The sequence below is a fragment of the Eschrichtius robustus genome, chromosome 21 (assembly GCF_028021215.1).
Source record: "Eschrichtius robustus isolate mEscRob2 chromosome 21, mEscRob2.pri, whole genome shotgun sequence".
Taxonomy (NCBI): Eukaryota; Metazoa; Chordata; class Mammalia; order Artiodactyla; family Eschrichtiidae; genus Eschrichtius; species Eschrichtius robustus.
In genome coordinates, this window is record NC_090844.1 from 13,662,125 (window position 1) to 13,674,402 (window position 12,278).

Consider the following 12,278-nt stretch of genomic DNA (forward strand, 5'->3'; position numbering starts at 1 on the left):
CGAATAGAATTTTTAAACAATTTTTCAGTGTAGAGAATAGATATTAAATATCTGCTTATTGAAGATTTAATATAAAGTTCAAACAATAGAAATTCAATTGGATAATTGAGTATGATGATGAAAATATCTATATATGACTTTCACTGATAATGGAGTAGATCTCTCAAATAATAAATTTCTATAGAAGTCAATCAATTAATCCAAAAATATTGCAAAACACTCTACCAACTAGACACTGTGGGAGAATCCCCCTCAGGGTGTTTATATTTATATTTAACTGTGGGGATAAGACCTACACATACGAAAAGATAACTGCATTTAAGAAATGAGACAGTGAAGGATAGGAAGCAAATCAGTAAACGATATAAATTCAGAGAAGTATTGGGGGTGGGGAGGCTTTGAATCGGTCCTTTCATGATGAGCAAAATTCACAGGATGAAAATGAGCAAAGGTGGAACTCCAATTTGGGGAAATAATGACAGCGAAGGCCTCTCTGAGAAATGAAGTATTACAGATCATACAGAAGAGTGTGGGGTTCATTCAGACTCGGGGACTTAGCACTAGACTCTTTCACTCATCATCATCCCCAGCACCTAGCATACGGCCTGACATAAATATCTGTGGGATGAATGGATTTTTTTAAATGAATGAATAAGCCATAGGGGGCTACGTAGATTCATATTCAGGAAAATGACTTAGAAAAAATGGTGCTTCTGGAAGATTCACCTGGCATAAATGAACGTGATGAGTAGGACTGAGTAGGGAGGAAAGTGGAGAGAGGCCCACCCCCAGGGAAACGTGTAGTCACGGGGAAGAACATGATGCTCTGGATAGTGGCAACAGGTCTAAGAAACATCTGAAGCACTACACAAGAGCTGGCGATGGCTATGAGGGACCGGATGGAAGGAAGAGTCCAAGGGTGACACGCGGGACTAGAAGGATGGCAGTGGTTTGTAAGGGAAGAGGATGTTTAAGAAGGGTCGTCCCAGGAGAGGGTGAAATTTAGGGGCTGGGGGAGGGAGGCCATGGAGATGTAGAGCCTTAGTCTAATCGCAGAGATGAGCAGGGAAGATGCCTGCTCTCCTGTCGTGGAAGGGAACAGGCTGAGGTCCCTGTGAAAGGTTCCTGCTCAGCATGTCCCTCTTCCCTTAAGCTAATTTTCCCTACAATTCTGCAGCAGTACAAGCTCATTAAATAACCCGGTCAGCAAAATGTGCCTGTGATTTAGTTCCATGAGTGTTTGATTTCTTTTATCTGTGATCATTCATTTTATCTGTGATCCAGCAGTTGAAAGCTATTTGTATGTTTTGTATGTTCTAAGTGGAGGGGCGAGGGCTCTGCTTTGCTTGCTTCTGAGCTAGGGAGACTCGTTGGTGACGCGCCCAAAAGCGCTGGGATGGAGAGTGATGTTGCTGTGGCTACTGTACCCACCACCGGGGGAAGGCCGGGGTCAAACGGTTAATAAACAGATAGTCAAAGCCTCGACCCGCCTGCCTCTGGAGCCTACATCTGCAGAGAGATTTATAAATAGAGTTAATTTCTGTCTGGACCAGCCTAACTGAATACTTGCGTGAAGGCAAGCGTATATTTAGATGACTGCCCCAGCTGTTTCCATCCCGCAGTTTGTGTGCCTGATTGAAGCACGTTTGTTAAATACAGATAAAAATGTTCTTATGGTCAAGTTTATTGGGCATCCATTTCTTTGTCTTTGTCAGAAGGATAATAATGGTTCACAGAGTTTCTGGGGGCAGTGGCAGCAACATGTGGGCCAATTAGGAACAGTAGTGCCGGTGAAAGACCAAGGCGGCTTGTACCAAAGTGGTAGCAGTGGTGGAGAAAGTGGATATATCTGGAATATATTTTACAGTAGAACCAACAAGACTTGTTTCTTGATTGGATGGGGTTGGGTGGTGTTATTAATGGGGGAAAGAGAGTACTTAAAATGATTAGGTTTTTGCCCTGAAAAACTGGTGGATCATGGTTCCGTTTATTGAGATTAGAAGGACTTTGGCAGAAACAAGTTTGAGAGAAAAAAATAAAGAATTCTGCTTTGGAGATGTTAAGTTTGAGAGGTCTACTACCCATCTAAGCAGAGTTTCTGAGCAGGCTGTCAGATGTACACTCAGGGGAGTTCCGGCGTGGAGATTCAGATCTGGGAGACAGAGTTTGCAAATCTCCAACCTCTTTCTCAGGTTTTAGGTTAAGGTAAGGAGGGGGAAGAAATCCTTCTCGGCTTCAGAGAAACGAGGAACTGATGTCTATTTGTCAATTTATATTTTCATTTGTTCCTCAAATATTTACTGAGTGCTTTTAGCGCTAGATGGTGTGTTGAATTCTGTGGTTACAATGGTAATAAGATGAGTAAAAATAGATACAATCACTGCCCTCATCGACCTTGACACCTAGAGCAGCACTGTGCAACACAATCTGAGCTTCATATGTAAATTTAAATTTTCTAGTAGCCACATTAAAAAGCTAAAAAGAATTAGATGAAATTAATTTTAATAATATATGTTATTTAACCCAATATGTCCCCAAATAATATCATTTCAACATGTAATCAATATCAAAATTATTAATGAGATCTTTTACCTTTTTTTAAATTAGGTGTTCAAAATCCATTGTGTATTTTACACGTACAGCACACCTCAGTTCAGATTAACCACGTTTCAAGCATTCAGCCGTCATGCGTGGCTATTGGACAGCTCAGATCTAGAGTGTGTTGTACAACCTTGCTCCTTGATATGCAAACCCCTCCCTCTGCCCACTGATTATCTCAGGACATCGGGGACCATCTGGAGCTCCAGGATGCTGTACAATAGCGAGGTGGAACCTCTGAGGATCGCGGCCCCAGGGCAAAACCATCAGTTCATGCTGCCTGAAGGGCCAGCAATGGCAACCTGATGACACTGGTGTTACCATTCCACAGATCAGTATCCGGCTGTCCCCTGCCACGCCTAGATTAATTAGTGACCCACTGAAGGATAACTGCTGTGTGCTTTTAAAATGGCAGCGTTGCCACCATGGTAAACATGTTTACTGGCAAGGTTAAAAAAAAAAGTTGGCTTTCTGTAAATCAAGCTGTCTCAATCCCGCAGTCTCTGTGGACAACCTCCCTTGTCATGTGTCCCTGACACGTGGTGGTGACTCCATTTGGTGGTATTTCTCCTCTGAACCCCAGCACCTGGCCATGGTAGAGGGTAGAGCTCACTATGTGTTCAGCAAGTGAACACGGGAATGGTATGCTTGTTCCATGACTCAGGGGAGGAAAGTGTGTGCGATTATGTTTCTGAAATTGGTTCCTTCTTCAAATGACAGATATAGACAAAGACTAATGCCTTCTCTGACATCTTCCTCTCAGGAGGAATCAACACGGGTATTTCTTTCTTTAACAAGTATGCGTCATAGCTGGTTGCCTCTTCCCCATCACGTGCAGTTCAAAGGTCAGTAAAAAGAGGTCTTGAGGACAGCGGCTTCTGAAACCTAAGAGAGGTGCAGAAGCTCCAACAGTGAGATGGGGCTTCATTGGGAGCAAGCTGCTTAGGAAAAGTACTTCTTCCCGACCATTTCAAGAAGGCTGCCCGTGCAGACATGCCCGTGGCAGTTTTCCTGCTTAACTTCTTCCCTGAAGATTCCATGTCTAAGGACAGATTCAGCCCAGCATGGGCATGCATGTTGCAAATTGCCCAGTCTTTCTACATTTTGCCTTTTTGGTTCATCTGCTATTTCACGAGAGTCTGAACACTAGGTCCTCCCCTGGCTTCCTGAGCCTAGAGATGTGCCTTGCAGGGGCGTTGGCAATGAAGGAATGAGACAGGCTGTGATAACCGGGGCCTTCGAGAAGCAGCAGCCAAGGACTGATCAGGGAGCTGCAGGAAGGCGAGCCTGCCAGCAGACTTGAGGGAAGGAGAGGAAGGAAGCTGGGATGGACTCTTCCTTGCAGTCGTAGGAAAGTTGGGCAGAGCCAAAGGGAGCCTGAGACAAAGTCACCAGCCAGCCAGAAGAGCTCCATGTCCCCCAGGAAGGGGCCGTTCCTAGCGCCCCTGCCACCTTCAGTCATCGGTGGGGAGCTGCCTGTGGGGAGCGAGACCTTGGCCAAGGCAGAGATGGATTTCAGAGCAGCAGCTGGTGCCCTGGACCAGCGATGCCCCTGGTAGCTGGAGGTCTGGGAGGTGCACCGCCATGGCCGCTTTCAGGCCCATGTCCAGTTTCTCTCATGAACAAGCTGTGTGGGCCGTGCATGGTTCATACACAGAGCAAGGGCCACATGACATGGGGGGCTGTGCCCTGGAATTGACACTGAGGTCCTAGGTCAAGTTCCTGATCATCACTTATTAGCTCTGTGACCTTAGACGAGTCACCGAGCCTCTCAGAGCCTCGGTTTCTTGATTTGAAACCAATACCCATCTCACAGTGTTGTGGAAAATGAAATGAGCTCACGTGGGAGAGAGTGCATTGCACAGTGTTGATACAAACGCTGAATGCCCGAGTTGAACAAAATCAACAAAGCACAGTTATTAAAGACCAACAACAGGAAGTCTGGAATGTTGCTCTGAGGAAAGTCTGTGGCAATGAGAGGGACTTTCCCCATCTTCGTGGTTACATTTGTGGAACACTGCACGCTAGCCCAGTGTGCAAGTTCCACAGGGTCTCTATCACTTAGTGGATGCCAGTTTCTAGACTATGCTCCAGGCAGATATTTATGAAAATTTTAAAATGCACAAAGATTGGGGAAGATGAAGAGTGTTTTCAGAAAGGCCTAAAATTTTATAGAAGACGGCTATTCTGCAGCTCCTGAATAATTTACGGTGGAAGATAATTTGTGGTGAGTCAGTGGTAGCTGCTTACTGCTTCCCTGCTTTCCTCTTCTGCCTTCTAAGATGAGGAAGATGCTGGGAACAAAAAGCTGTTTGAGTTACAGGTCGTCTGGCAGTTTCTATTCCAGGGCAATATTGAGATTTGAAAGGCTGGGGCCCTGCCTCTTAGAGACCCCAGGGTGACAGCACAGGAATAAGCAGTGACTCAGAGGCCTCTGGAATCCAGAGACTCAGATTCCAGGGCAGACTCGCTCACTGGGCAAAGGATTCTAGGAGATGGTGCGAGTGAAACTGGAAGAACAAAGCTGGAAAGACCCTGTGAGTTTATTTCTAAATAGCTGAAGGACTCAGAACCGCATAGATTTTATTCCGGAAAAAAGGCATTGAAGTAGATAATCTGATGTTAGAATCCAGGCTTCTAATGTTAGCTCTGAGGTTGTGAGTAAATGAAATTAGGCATTGGACCGGTAGCAACCAGGTAGCCAGGGGTGGAGACTGAACTGCACGAGGTGATTCACACCATCAACAATTTACTCAACTATGAGGAAACAGGTCAACCCACCTGAGGACACCCCCAGACGGAAGACTCCCCAACCAGGCTACTTGCTTCCCTGCTGATCTCCGTGAAGTGTTTTGTTTCATTTAGCCACCACCCAAAGATTAAGGGCAGTGATTTCTCCTTCAAAGACAGCCCTGAAGTTATAGCTTTCCCAACTTCTCTTTCCTTCTGGCCACGCTACCTCTTCCGGTCCATGGCAGCCAGCAGCCACAGCCAGTTCAAAGGGCACAGGACACAGCGTGAGTGCATAAACCAGACACCGATGGAGGGGGCCTGACTAAACCAGGGTTTCTGCAAGTGTGGTCCATGGACCACCTGCATCAGAGTCCCCTGCAGATCTTACCAAGGAGGAGATTTCATCAGCCCCACCCAGACCTACTTATTCAGAATGTCTGGGAGTGGAATCCAGGATCTGCATTCTCTCCCCACCAACACACACTAGTTTTCCCCAAGCCATTCTTTTGCACACAAGAGTGTGACACGCAATTAGATGATCACTAAGCTCTCAGATCAAAAACCTTCATGATCCTGATTTGAGAAAATTTATCTTATTTTTCAGTTATTTACAGTTTTAAAGTTTTAAGCTCTTTTTCCCCTGTATATACTCTCTGGACTTTCTCTTTTATTAGTCAGGGATCTATTTTCTAAGTCTCAACAAAGTATTCATAATGTATATAGTATATTACATGCAAGACCCTATGTTTTGCATGGGGGATGGGAATACTGACAAAAATATATGAGGCGCCCTGCCCTGAAGGTGCATACAGGCCACAGGAGGAGCTAAGACTACGTGGAACCAACTGTGCTGCAAGGCGGAGGGTCACCAAATTACAGGATAGATAACGCAAGAGGCCCCCTTCTGACTGGTCGATACTTGGCCTTGCCAGTAGTGAAATATGCTGAATATCAATCGTGGCAATAAGTACTATATGACTGGTGGAAACAAAGTTCTTCAAGGTTTGAGAGGAGGAAGATATCACAACCAACTGAGGCAGCGAGGGGAGCTTCATAGAACATGTGGCAACTGAGTGAGCCCATCAAGGATACGTAAGATTTCAATGGGAGGAGGACATTCCGATAGAGGAAATGGTATGAGAAAGGCATAGGGGTGGGGAATTGTGAGGTGTGGTCAGGGAATGCAGAGAAGTTCAGTCTGGAGTGAGTGGAGAGGGATTTCATTGGAAAGATGGATGGTTCCTGTCAAGTCAAACCACTCCAAAACCTAAAGGCTTTAAACAACAACCATTTATTTTGCTCATGAATCTATAGCTTGTCTTTGTTCTACTCAACATCAGCTTAATTGGGGCTGGGGGATCCACTTTCATGAGGACCCCCTCCCATGGCTGGAGGGTTGGAGACAGCTGTCTCTTCTTCTTTATGTGGGCTCCTCTATAGTTTGGGCTTCCCCACAGCTGTTGGGTTGCAAGAGTAAGCATTCCCAGAGAGCCAGGTGGAAGACGTGTCACCTTTACGACCTAGTACAGGGAGTCAGAGTATCACTTTGGCTGTGAGCACGAGCCCAGATGCAAAGAGAGGGAACAGAGACTCCGCCTCCCAATGCGAGGAGCAGCAAAGTTCTTTGTAAGAAGAGAAGGTGGGAAGGGAGAAGTGATAGCCAATTTTAGAAAATTTATGTGAGAACCATCTCTAATGATGCATTAAATGGTAATATAAAGCACTTTTTAAAAACACAGATAATTTTATTATATATATCATGGCAACCTTTCAAATAGGCAAAGCTATTATTATTCTTATTTTGCAGATGAGGAAACAAAGCTGAGAGAGACAAGAGTAGAAAGGTGGATTTGCCATGAATTTAATGAAGCTTTAGTTTCAGAGCCCCTCACTAGCACTGACACCTTCTTCCAAGGCCCTAAGAGGGTCCCAGAATTGTGTTCACAGGGTCATATGTTTTGTAAATTTTCAGAGGTAAGATATCTTAACTGCAATTGGTTAAATCCATTGTACTTTTCCACTTTGACCTCCTCTCCATCACATTTCTCCTTGTGTCAGGTGTCACTGGAATGATTATGAGCATTTTGGAGATCCTGTTAAGGGGAAAGTGAATTACGGATACATTTAGTTTTGGTGGAGTGGGATTTACAGATGTGGATTTCAGTAACTTCAACATATAGTTGTTATTACTGGGCTTCCCAAAGCAGAAATGACTTCCAGAAATACTCCTATGGCTTACTGGAACTCATCCAGGAATGTGATACTAAAGTCCAAGCCCAGAGCTCGTATTGTGATCTGACTGTGTCCTATGGTATCTGGAATTAGAGTGAAAACATATGCGCGGTGGAGGAGAAACAAAGTGTGAAATGTATATAACCGGAAGCTAGTCTGTGGAGAATTCTTCCAATCAGAAAATAATTGTTGTACCTGCCCAAAGTCATAATACAATGCAAGGAAAGCAGGTAAACATTATGATACGAGTATTAAGAGAGAAACTCTCTGAAAGGAAGAACTGGAACTCAAAGCTGCTGGCAACCAAGAAAGTTAACGATGCCTGCAGTGGGTTTGCAGGAAGTGGAAGACAAATGAGGCTCTCTGGTTGTTACCATGAAAGATGACCTTGTAGAGAATAGGAATGGGGTCGCAATCATTATCAACTCATCAACAAAAAGCACCAATAAAGTACCATTTCACACATTACACTGTGCAGGGATACTGGAGTGTAGAGGATGGCCTTTAGTTACACATGCCGGATTAGACATGGTTTCTGACCTGTATGATGGAAGGTAATGTAAAATGAAGCTAACTCAGGCTAGCTTATTGGGTAAAACCAACAACAGAAGGAAAACAAGACATTACTTACGCGATGCAATAACTGTATCTACGTTGTTCATTGGCACACAATATTTGTTACTTGAAATGGAATGCAGGTAGCATGTTTTGGAAGAAGAAAAATGGGAAATAATCATTGAAGTCCTATGATTAAACAGGGCAGGAATCAGAGAAATCCAACTGCAGAGGGTTTGTGGAGGAAATAGGATTCTAAGAATCACAAAGTTGGCTGGGCAGGGAGGTTATTCCCAGTGCATGCTCCAAATAACAGTTGGGTACATCTCATGATGCAATTACGGTGTAAGGGGTAAAGGAACTTTGAGCGTGCTTGAGAGGAGTGATCTGAATAACAATTGCTATCGTTTTTTAGATACCTGTGTCTAAGCAGAAGAAAATAAATTAGGTAAAATAATCTTCATTCCTGATGATGACTTTGAAAGAAAAACAATCTTAGTTGTGCTTGTTAAAGATCATAGAGTCCACAACATCATCAGAAATGGTGGGTTTGGGGTCCAGTGGATGAGGTTGATGAGTGCAGTAGCAATAGTGAGATCTAAAGGAGAAGATGAGAGTTAATAGAGGTCAGACTAGGATGGTTGTAGTAGCCATGGGAAAAGGCGGCATGTCCGTGAAGAGATGACCGTGTCAAGGGGTGGAGATGAACGGAAGCTCACTCTGAGGATTATTGGTGGTGTTGGCCTCTCCAAGAACAAGAAATAACCTCCTCTGTTTGTCTTGCTACTACCTCTAGCTACAGCCTAGTTCTCTTTGTATATTTATGTCTTAAATCAATGGGCAGTGCCTTCTAACTGGGTTCCTCCCCATCTGGGTTCCATGCTGTCATGGTAGAAGTCTTTTCCTAATCCCCTCAGTCTTTTCTCCCCACAGGAGCCCTGGGCACAGTAGGGCCCTCTCCTTTTGGAAACTCTCTTCCCTGATTTGTGACTTCCGTGACCTACATTAGTGTCTTATCTCTCTCTCTCTGCTCCTTCCTTTCATCTTTCAGTGACTCCTTTCCCATATCATGCTCCTCAACTGTGGGCGCCCCCAGGTGTCAATCCTAGTCCTCTGGTCTGCTCTCTTTATACTGGACTCTTGTTCATTTTCACTTTGCAAATAAATACATTTATAATAATCTCCAAATCTGCATTTCCACAGTCAACCTTTTTGCCAAAGCTTGTAGTACATACTCCTTGATGTATTATCATCATTTCAAGCTCAAAACATCCAAAACTTACCTCCTCATCTATCTCCCAAAACTAACTCCCCCCCTCACTTCCTAATTTCTGGCCACGTTATCACACTTCACACTCAAATTCTTCTAAATTTGTGTCTTTGGGCTTTTGTGTTCCTTTGTCCCTTACATCAGTCACCAAGTCCTGTGGACTCATCTTTGCCATGTTGGTAAATTCATACCTGTCTCTTCTTATCCCAAGAAGCCCAAGCCATCTCGTTACATCTCTCCAGGGAATAGAATGTTTGTTGTTTTTCTCTAAATTATCTTCCTTAAACACTGCTTTGGTAGCAGTGGTAGTAGTATCATAACTAAACACTTACTGTATGTCAAGTACTTTAGTAGAAGCTTTAAATACATTTCTTCATTTAAGCCTTTCAACTCTATGAATTGATACTACTGTTAAACACATTTTACATTTACTGAATCTCAGCAAGTTTAACCATGTTTCCCAGAGTCATACAGCTAACATGGAATATGGCCTTGAACTTCTGTCTTGTCATGCTACATATGTGCTAAAAAATCTACAACAGTCTCCTGTTACTTTTCAGGTCAAATCCAGCATCCAGTGTCTCCATAATCTAGCCTCACCAATCTGTCTAGTTTACTGCCTTCTACTCTCCAGAGTGGTACCTTTCTTAATGGCCCCACCTTCCTATGTAATGGGTGGAGCACAGACATTGAATCATGAATCTGACATCTACTGCTTCCCTACATCTGAGTTCTCTTAATTGTAAAATACCTACCTCATAATCCCAGGATAGCTGTGAGGACTCGATACAATGAATGTAAAGGGCCTGGCATGGTGCAAGGAACATAATAGGTGCATAATAAACAGGACCCACTGTGGCTGTCACTATTATTCCTGCCTCTGTGCCTATGTTCATATTCCCCACATAGGAAATACTTGTCCTTCATATTGCTCTAGCCTAACAGTTCCTAAAGGCCAAATCCCATTTTTATTTTTTATTATTTATTTATTTTTAAAATTGAGTATAGTTGACTTATGATATTATAGTAGATATTATATTAGACAGTAGATATTAGGTTAGATTTGATATTTTTATAGATTACAATGTTATTATAAAATATTGACTATACTCTCTGTGCTGTACATTACATCCCTGTGGATTATTTATTTTATAACTGGTAGTTTGTATGTCTTAATCCCAAATCCCATCTTTATTAAAGTTTTCCTTTACTCCAGCATACATTAGTCTCTCCCGTCTACAATTCTGAATGCACTTTTTATATAACTAGACAACTAGTATCATATACTATCTTATTCTTGAATGGTTTTGCATAAATCAGCCTCGTAAGTTACTTGTGAACTTGTTTGTATTTCTTCTGTTCTCATCTCAAAGCTCTTGGCAAAGTGTACCAAAGTGATTTGTTAATTGATTGATGGGGAAATTTAAACATTAGGAGAAATGTGAGAGGAAAAAGGAGCAAATTGGATATTCTCTTGTTTGATTTGATTTAGCAATCAATGACTGGTGTTTAGATTATCCTGTAAGAAGCCTGAACCAGAAGGGGAGATACAGAAAAAGAGTTGGTACCAACTGTTGTATAGGGACAGAGAAATGGTAGATCTCTGTATTATTCATCTCTTACTTTTAAATTCTTTCTCTTAAAGAAGAGATAAACCCAAGAGGAAATGCTGTGAGACACATCTTCAGGCAGTGAAAGAGACAGAATGGTGTGAAGGTGCCCTGAGCTGGAAATACTGAAGAGAGGGTCCAAGACATTCACGTTTGTAAACCACACAGAAAAAACCAGGAAGCACATTTAAACAGAAAAACCCAGGCAACATTAAAGAAGTGATATTGTGACTGATGCAAGAGTAAGAGGAAAAGCCTTAAATGAACTCAAGGACCCAGTAAATTCGTGGAAAGCCAGATTCATTGCTTTACTAGCCACTAAGGAAGGAAATCAGATAACCATATTATTTTGAAAGAAACCAGATTATGTTTATTGAGTGACCCGGAAGAAGTGAAAAAGGCTAGATACAGGTGCTTTGTTTTGGTTTCTGAGACTGAGTCACGCCAGGGAGCCCATTTGCTGTATTCATAAAATGCCAGAATAGGGAGAGATCTTGACAAGCTAATGAACTCTGACCGGTGGGACTGGCCACCATGGATGAGCAGTCAAGGAGAATTGAAAGGAGAGCATGTATTCATGCTTTGAACCCCTGTATTATTCTGCAGAGGGGATGTAAGTTATATTATGTGACGTGAAGGCAGAGTAAGTAGTCAGCTTGGTGTAAATCACTTGCAGAGCAGCCTCTTTGGCCTCAGGCCAAGGCAAGTAGGCAAGGCTACTTACTCCAAAGACTCTGCAGTCACTAGCTTGTTCGACTTAAAGGATAAGAGGGATGTATTCACCAGGTGTGCAAACTGCTACATCAGACAATCCCAGAACTCTAATGTCCAATCAGGTGTTAGGCAGGTGGCCTTCCACATAGTCATTCAGGGAAGCAGCTCCTTCAGTGAAGTTCTGCTGTCTTCAACCCAAGATGTCAAGATCATCCTGGAATCATCTATCAGCAAATGGGGGAAGCGGGAAGAGAACTTCCTTAGTCCCTAAGTGGCAGGATCACTTCCTCTACATTCCATTGATGAGAACCAGTGGTAAGGCCTCACCTAGAAGCAGTGGCGACTGGGAAATTAATTTGACTGTCTTCCGAGGAGTATGAAATAGGAGGGGTGAGTTAATCCCTGTGGAGGAAAATACTGGGTTGGATTTTTTTTTTTTAAACATCTTTATTGGAGTATAATTGCTTTACAGTGGTGTGTTACTTTCTGCTTTATAACAGTGAATCAGCAATTGGGTTGGATTTTTAAAAATCCAAATAATGCTTCAAAGTTTTCAGCCAATCAAC